The sequence below is a fragment of the Poromitra crassiceps genome, assembly GCF_964638095.1.
Source record: "Poromitra crassiceps genome assembly, chromosome: 7".
Taxonomy (NCBI): Eukaryota; Metazoa; Chordata; class Actinopteri; order Beryciformes; family Melamphaidae; genus Poromitra; species Poromitra crassiceps.
In genome coordinates this window covers 43397425-43406657 of record NC_139628.1, presented here as the reverse complement: position 1 = coordinate 43406657, position 9233 = coordinate 43397425, and the positions used below count along the sequence as shown (strand labels likewise).

General features: G+C 41.4%; 1 gene segment (V, D, J or C); it reads right to left on the bottom strand.

Moving 5' to 3' along the window:
- Positions 1–6395: 6395 nt before the first annotated feature.
- On the bottom strand, positions 6396–6947 carry LOC310779626 (Ig kappa chain V-VI region NQ5-61.1.2-like). The segment is given in 1 exon: positions 6396–6947.
- Between the last annotated feature and the right edge of the window lie 2286 nt (positions 6948–9233).

Here is a 9233-nt window from a genome sequence, read left to right as displayed (position 1 = left end):
CCTCCCTAAGAATAGACATGTCAGATAAAAAGCAAACTTCGGAGGTGTCATCATATCAAAATTTCTGTGTTGAATGGAGAGAACCTCTGTATGTACTCCACTCTTCAGAGACAAGACTGTGTTTGATTGGTCCACCAGAACTGACATTGAATGTCCTTTTTAGGCAACATTGAACACATGGTCATAGACATGGTTAATTCTGGTCCTTGAAGAGATATGGATATAGGTACTGTATCTGAGCCAAAAAATGACTCCACATCGCAACATTAGTTTTAATATCAGTGAAACAGAAAATCTCTGCACACAGTGCACACAGTGCATGAATATTAGTTTAACATACAGCAGAGTCCAGTCTGATCACCAGCAACGTAGCCCAATATGTACAACTGTACAAGCTATACAGATAACTGGTCATTATCTGTCCAACTAATACTGTAGGTTAGCTTTACTAGTAGGGATACAGCAATGGAAAAGATAATTTGCAGTGATAGAATGTAGTCAGCATTTAATCAGAAAATACACACCTTTATTAATGGGCCTTTTTCGACAGATGCCATTTTGTGTCTAAAAGGCAGGGTAAACACAGGTACAACCAACTCACTAATTAGGGCAACAGCACTGGAACACATAAATGGACCGGAAGTTGGAACCTTTAATTAATGTTTTGGTGCACCTGTACTACTTCCTGCATTTTAGATACAAAATGGCTGATGTGAAAAAGGCCCATTGAAATTAATTAGCTTGCCCCCCAAGTGTCTAGGCCTACCATTAAACAGTCACTACCTGATTCCCAAAAGAATGTCCGCTCATTAATGGGCATTGAAATAATTACTTTTCAAAACAGATTGTATACACTATGGATGCATCAATAAGAAAATTTTGTCTGATACCGATAACCGATATTAACATTGCTGTTATGGCCGATAAACCAATATTTAGCGATACCGATATTATCTGTATAAAAACATGCTTCTATGATAATCAAGTTTTGTACATCCTGAAAAACACTGTGACTTTGAAAAAGTAACATCCTTCTTTACTTCCGAAACATTTGGAAAAGCCCGTGAATCATAGATTCACAGCATTATGTTTCCTCTCAATATCGGAATGTTGGCCGATACAATAACATTGCTGTTATTTTGCTCATCGTACCCAGAATAAGCTCACTGAGGGTTTCCTGTCTCTACCGGCACATTCTTTTTGTCATGTCTCGCCCAGCGTCCTAGGTTGTTTTCTTTGTTTCGCATTTTTATTGCCTTGATTATTGTTTTATTTTTGTGATTCACCTATCTATATAATTGTCTGCCCCACCCTGATGTGCTGCACCTGTGTCAATTATCCCTGCCTCCCCTCACCTGTGTCAATTATCCCTGCCTCCCCTCACCTGTGTCAATTATCCTTGCCTCCCCTCACCTGTGTCAATTATCCCTGCCTCCCCTCACCTGTGTCAATTATCCCTTCATCCCCTCACCTGTGTCAATTATCCCTTCATCCTCTCACCTGTGTCAATTATCCCTTCATCCCAGTGGCGGACTGCATAATCGGGCACGTTGGGCAAATGCCCGGTGGCCTGCCCTGGCCTGGCCTGCAAAAAAAAAAAAATTTTTTTTTTTTTTTTTTTTTGCAGGCCAGGCCAGGCCACTCACTGAACAGCAGGCCAGGCGCCGCCTACTGGTTTACTAGTGGTTGTATTACTTTATTCAGGTTTAAAGTGGGTGCATCTCATTGTAAAATTGGACTTGGCCCAAATTGGGCTTCAAACGGCCCAAATTGGGCTTCAAACGGTGCCATGGCACGAGTCCGATACCTCACGAGTCCGACACCTCACGAGTCCGAAAAAAGAGGCTAACTTCCCCCAGACCCTAACCCAAAACCTAACCTCTCCCACCCCCACGCCTAAACCTAACCTCCCCCAGACCCTAACCCAAAACCTAACCTCTCCCACCCCCACGCCTAAACCTAACCTCCCCCAGACCCTAACCCAAAACCATGAGGTGTCGGACTCGTGAGGTATCGGACTCGTGAGGTATCGGACTAGGGGGCAGTCCCCCTTCAAACGGCCCAAATCGGGCTTCAAACGGCCCAAATCTGGCTTTAAACGACCCAAATTGGGCTTCAAACGGCCCAAATCTGGCTTCAAACGGCCCAAATTGGGCTTCAAACGGCCCAAATTGAGCTTCAAACGCCCAAATTTTTCGCCCGCGCCCTTCGGACGCCGGCACGCGCGTCGGCCCATATCGGCCTGGCCTGCTTGGTATCTAATGCCCGGCCTGAATTATGATCCCAGTCCGCCCCTGCTTCATCCCCTCACCTGTGTCAATTATCCCTTCATCCCCTCACCTGTGTCAATTATCCCTGCCTCCTCTCACCTGTGTCAATTATCCCTGCCTCCCCTCACCTGTGTCAATTATCCCTGCCCCCCTGTGTATTTAGCTTAACTTGTGTTAAGAGTTCCAGCAATCCTCCCGTGTTAGTTTCCTGGTTTTTGATCTCTGCTTTTGTTTTTGGACCTCGTCTGCTGCCTAGCCCTTGTCTGGTTTGTTTGCCTTACTGACTGCCTTTTTGCGTACCGGATCTATTTTTGCCTGCAGTAAAGACTGTTTTGATTCAATCTGTCTCCTGAGTCGTGCACTTGAGTCCTCCATATCTGTTTACCAGTCTTGTCACTTTTGTTGTTTTCCTTTTGTCCATTTCTGTTTTTAAATGTGCAAATAAATAACATAATCAGACCGATACCATCATATCAAAAAAAAGTACTAACATTGGCCAATACTGATATGATTGCTGATATCTTGTGCATCCTTAGACACACATACTGTAATTCTCTGTCTCTCTCTCGCTCCCTCTCACCTTCCTTCCTCCTTTGCTCTCTCTCTCTCTCTCTCTCTCTCTCTAAGTAGGCCTGTGCGTGTGTGGCTGCTACTGTTGTCAATAGTCAAACAGTATGCTTGGTGGCTAGAACTGAAAATGACTTATTTTCATAGGCACCCTGCTGTGATCTGGATCCCTGGACATGTTCATGTTCTGGATTTCCCCACTCAATCTCTTGGCTGGCCTGGTCCTTCTCAAAACACCTTATGGCTCACAGCTTATCACAAATTATATGCTTGTTAAGGGAAAGATCCAAATATATAAACCCCACAAAAAAGAAGAAAGAAAATTTGTGTTTGGTCGATCATATCTCTGTTGTTGTCACTGTATTTTTAGCATTGCATCTTATCTACTTGGAAAGCCTGTTAATTTCCCTTTATAATTGCTTCATTGCTTGTCAGTCTTGTAAATTTGTATTGTTGTCTTGGACCCCAGGAAGACTAGCTGTCGTCTTGGCGTCAGCTAATGGGGATCCCCATAGTAAACATAAACATAAACAATTGTGTCTCATTTGTATGTATTATGCATTTGCGGGATGAGCAGCACAGCTGATTATGTGGGTGGAGCCCAAGTGAAATATGCCAAATTTCCCGACCAATGTCAAGCAGTGTATTCTCCTGTTATTGACTCTATTGTTTTGAGTTGTTTGGGGGGATTGGGTGATTTAACTGTATCAGTAACAAGGAACAAACAAGACATATTGGCAAATTTAGACTGTATTCATTGAATAAACAATCAGGAGCCTCAACAATCAGCCACAACAGCCTGGCACATCCTCTTCATGCTGGTCATGTGTTGCTGTGGGATGGCATTCCATTCCTCAACCAGGATTCGTCGCAGATCAGCCAACGTGGGTGCATTATAAAGTGTTAAGAAGACGGACTGATGAGTGTGGTTTATTTCCATGAGGGACATACTGTCAATGATGAAGGGTTGGCTTTGTGATAGAGTGATACATTTGCCTACAGTATATGATTTTAATCAGTGTAGCACTGACAGACAAATGCAGTGGAAGTTGTAGGTCTTCCTGTGACATACTGTACTATACTTTACTACTTATTTTCCAGTAGCGGAAACAATCTCTTCACTAGCACCACACCTATGGTAAATGGTAAATGGTAAATGGTCTGCATTTATATAGCGCTTTTATCCAAAGCGCTTTACAATGAGTAGATAGTCTACATTCACCCATTCATACACCAATGGCGGCAGGCTGCCGCGCAGGGTGCCTACACACCATCGGGAGCAAGGAGGGTTAAGTGTCTTGCCCAAGGACACAGCGACTGCAGCTGGGAGGGAGCGGGGATCGAACCGCCAACCCTTGCGTCATTGGCCGACCCGCTCTACCTCCTGAGCTAAAGCCGCCCTATGAATGTAGTTCTTCTCTGTACATTGGTAACCTTCAGGTATAGTGGTAGTGGAAATCATTGTACCTTTCACATCAGAAGTCACTTCAAACATGCTCAGTTTATTGCAAGGTAAAGGCTTTACAGTCATATTTTTTTAATGAAATCAGTTTGACAAAACTGTTCCTACTCCAAGCTAATCTACATTACCCTTATGAAGAGGCACTAATACAATTATGCCATTTTAGGAACAAAGTTTGATCAATGAAAGTACACTGAAACATGTCCAGCTCTACTGCCTTGTGCTGGAGTACACACACTCAGTCTCGGTGTCCCTCTGTCTTCTTGACCTTTTGGATCTGTTTACACTTACAGCAGCATAGTGGAGGTTGTCTGCATCTTGGCCCTGGTAAAAAAAAAAGAAACTGTTAGATGCAATAAAAATGTAAGACATGAGGAAAATACATCATTTCTATTTATTAATATTTAATAATGAAAATTATTTATTTATTTAAATTGCCATTCCCATCATGCATTGATTCTCTCATTTCTAGGCCATCCTGGTACTAACAGATGTCCTATTTATACTGGAATAAGTTGCTACTTTAGATTAGGTGCTGCAAAAAGTTTATGCATGAGTAGCACGTAGTATCTTATTTACAACATAGTAACAAATCATATATAAAACATGAGTAAATAATCAGTTAACCCATTGATACCTGATGCAGCATTTGTGTGTGTATCCATTTAAGACCGCGAACCGCGTATGACGCGGTTCGTGGTCTTAAAGGGATACACACACAAATGAGGGATATACACGCAAATGCTGCATCAGGTATCAATGGGTTAACACTATTACAACTACTGTAAGTGTGAATTTTACCAGCATTAGCTAATATTTTACAAATTACAGAAGATATTTTTATTCCTTGGTTATAATTCAGATATAGATGTTAAACTTATATGAGTACTAATGATGGACCAGCCGACCATCTAAGCCTTAGAAAATATATAAGTAAGTTAGCCGATAGTCTTTGCTTAGACTCTAAGGAAAGACTATCAGCTAATTCACTTATATATATTATCTGATACATGTTTTTTGTGATACTTGTTTTTTTTACTATATTATATTTGTGTATTTTATCTTATGTATATGCTTTTAGTGTATTCTATTGCATTGTGTATTGTGTTATGTATATTATTGTATTGGACCCCAGGAAGACTAGCTGTCGTTTAGGCGTCAGCTAACGGGGAGCCGTTTTAATAAACAAATAAACTAATCAGATTCTAACATCTATAATATAATAAGTAATTAATATTTAATTAATCATTAACTACATGTAATTGGCTTCTAAAAGTTATTATTATACAGAGTTACTGAGACACTGAGCAATAATTAATGTTAGGTTGCATTTACAGGCCATTAAGTTGATTATCAAGGTTTTCCATACATACAGAAATGTTATTATTACCATACATTCTGTTCTCTTCTCTTATGTGTTGCATACTCTCTGGCTTTACACAAAATATGGAGAAACCTACATTTACTGCATTCATTAGTAATCCAATATCCATAAGATTCAATATGTGCCTAATCTTATATTTTGCACATTTGTGTAACATTACATAACCATAACTAAAGGAAAACAACCACATCTAAAGGGAACATCACTGTTGTAAATATGTATAACAAATAAGCAAAATTATGGAAACATTTGTTTCCATAATTTCTACATGGCCAGATGGGCCAATGGGGAAAAAATGTTACGTTGATCACTGTTATAAAGTATCTTGATACAGTTGATAGAAAAGACGCACCTCTGCATTCGGAGTAGAAGCAATTGGATTTCTTGGTTGAGAATCTGGTTATGAAAAAGTAAACATAATGAAATACCATGTACAGTGAATATATACTGTATGCTATCAAATACAAAGAATACGAATTACCTGTGCATTGGCAACAGTTTCTCTTGTTCAGCTTGTACACCAAGAGAGCCAGAATAACAGCAAGGATGGTGGTGAATGCCACTGCTGCACTCAGTACATACACTAAGACAAGATAATCCACCCCATCTGCACAGATACAGACATTAGGACACATTGTCAAGTTTGTATATTTCTGATCTGTGACTCTGAAATTTGTGGAGGGAGTAATGACAACTAGTCTGTGTTAAATTTTCACTTACGTTCAATCTCCATCTTGGTCCCTTTTCCAAACAGTATCTCCCCACATGAGAGCACAGCACAATAGTAGGTCCCAGCATCAGACAGATTCAGGCTCTTCATTGGGAAGTTGTAGACACAGGTCTGTGTCTGGGCGTTGGCGTTCCTCTCACACTGATCATTCCTGACTCCATGGCTGTAAAGAACTGCTGGGCGAGATTCTCCTGAGCTTCTCAACCAGTAAACACTGTGTTCTCTGTCACAGGTCCCAGTGTGTACTGTACAGTTCAGAGTCACAGAGCCTCCTGGCTGGATGGTCTCAGATGCTGGCTGGTGGACGAAAGCTTGGATGTTCGGACCTGAACCCTTTACACTGAGAAGAACTCCCTCTGCAAATTCAAACTTAAAGGAATAGCTACTTGCGCAGAAATAAGTTGCTGAGTCTGAAAGCCGCACATTTGAGATCTTCAAGTGATTCTTACCATTTCCAGTGTCCAGTGTGAAGCGTGGATCGTCCTTGAATTCATCATGAAAACTACCATTTTTATACTTGTAGAAGGTAGACATGAGCTTTGGTCTCTGTCCCAGTGTTTGCTTATACCAGTAAAACTTTGGTGCAATGTCACCTTCAGAGGAGCATCGCAAGGTCACGTTGTCTCCAACGTTAACTGATACGAGACCACTCTCTTGATATACAGACGAGGATTGTTTCAGAGTTGTCATATGAGCTGAAATTAAAAAACTAGAGGTAAAGCATATGAAAATGAATTGTATGCTATGATAGGGATTAAATCATAATGTTGCAGAATACATAACAAATAAGAAACAATATGAAGTTTGAATTTATTCTAAAGGATACAAAAATCAGTCAGAAAATGGTAAAACTTACCCATCATGCCCAAGAATAGACATGTCAGATAAAAAGCAAACTTCGGAGGTGTCATTGTGTCACAATTTCTGTGTTGACTGGAGAGAACCTCTGTACGTACTCCACTCTTCAGAGACAAGACTGTGTTTGATTGGTCCATCAGAACTGACATTGAATGTCCTTTTTAGGCAACATTGAACACGTGGTCATATAGACCCTACATGGTTAATTCTGGTCCTTGAAGAGAGACATGTGGAAGGAGGTATCTGAACGACAATATGACTGCCCATCTTAACATTTTGCTTTAAAAGCAACAAAACAAAAATGGCCTGCATACTGTACATAAACATTGGTACAATTTAATTGACAGATGTGTCCAGTTCCAGTTACTATTGGATGTGAAAGCTGGACCTTAAGGAAGGCAGAGGAAAGGATGATTGAGGTCTTTGGGCTGTGGCTGTGCATGGAGACGAGTACTGAGAGTCAGTTAGAAGGAGAGACGGGCAGATGACTGGGTGAGGGCGTGAGTGGTGGATAACTGTGGAGCAAAGGAATGCTGCAGGAAGTAAAACAGAGGAAGCTAAATATGACCACTGGACAGAATGGATAGAATGGAATCTGCAAGAAAGGCTGCCATCGAAAGCGATACCCACGGCCCATATAGGACTAAGACAAACTGAACTGAACCAGTTACTGTATGCTCTGATCGCCAGCAAGGCAGCCCATTACAGCTTTTAATGTTATGCACACCAGATAACAGACATGCAGGCATAACATTACCTGTCCATGTAGTCAAAACTGGTTAGTTTTGATGATTTGCTCAATATTTTAAGTGTCAACCAAACTAAGGATACAGCGCAGCATGATCTTTTCCTCTTTAGCATGATCAGCATTTGATCAGAAAATACATACTAAAGATATGATTTTACATAGTTCAATCCATACTTGACAACATGAATGACTCTTCCAGAGCTAGAATCCGGAGAACTAAGACTGGAACCTGTGATGTTGTAAACTGTTATGGTACGCTGTGTGTTTAGGACGCAAGGACCCACTCAGACAGGCTTACAAAGTTCGAACAGTTTATTGTGAGGAAGGATGAAGGATGTCTGCTGAGCTCGGCGAAGCGAGGCAGGCAGACCAGGTGAGGTAATCAGGCGGGCACGAGCAGGCTGGGCGCTGGGTGTAGCGGGCACGAGCCACGAACGATGTGACTTGAAAGACTGGAGTGTAGAGCCGGGGTATGAGAGCTGTGGTTGCCTGATGAATGGATGGGCTTCAGGTGAATCAGAATCAGCTTTATTGGCCACATGCAAGGAATTTGACTCCGGTTTGCCTTGCTCTCAAAGTATTCACACACAGAAAAAGGTATGCAGTTAAAGTTAAAACAAACAAGGGCAGGGGTACATTTAAACATTTACAATACGTTTGCATTATATCCAAAGTGTCTATTCTAAATACATATGTACAGTGATTGGCAGGGTGATTGCAAACGGAAGGAGTGTCACGCCCCGACCAACACAAACAGACAGGGAACGAGAACCACAACAAACACAGGAGGGGGACAGAGGAAACACAAGGAAATGCAGAAGGCACAGCTGAACCATGACAGTTACATTTTCACCATCAATGACGGCCCGTCGGTTGGTGCTCTGCGAGGTGCAGATATCCCGACACGTGTTATAGTTGTGCCTGCTCTGCTCTCTATACAAGCGAGCAAATTCAGACCACTAGTTTGTTTAGACATTTTGTGAGTTAAACCTTTAATGAACATATCTGACATTATATTGACTCTTATTGAGCTTGTTATTAATTATTTGATGCTGGAGACACCGGATCACAGGCCCGTATAATCCAGTGTGTCTCCATTTAAGATCAGACTCAGATTTACAGTATAATGTATAGCTGTACTGTAGTGAATGTTGGTAAATTGCCACCTTCAATACATTTGGGATTTTCAATAAATGTGCCTCCATATATGCTGG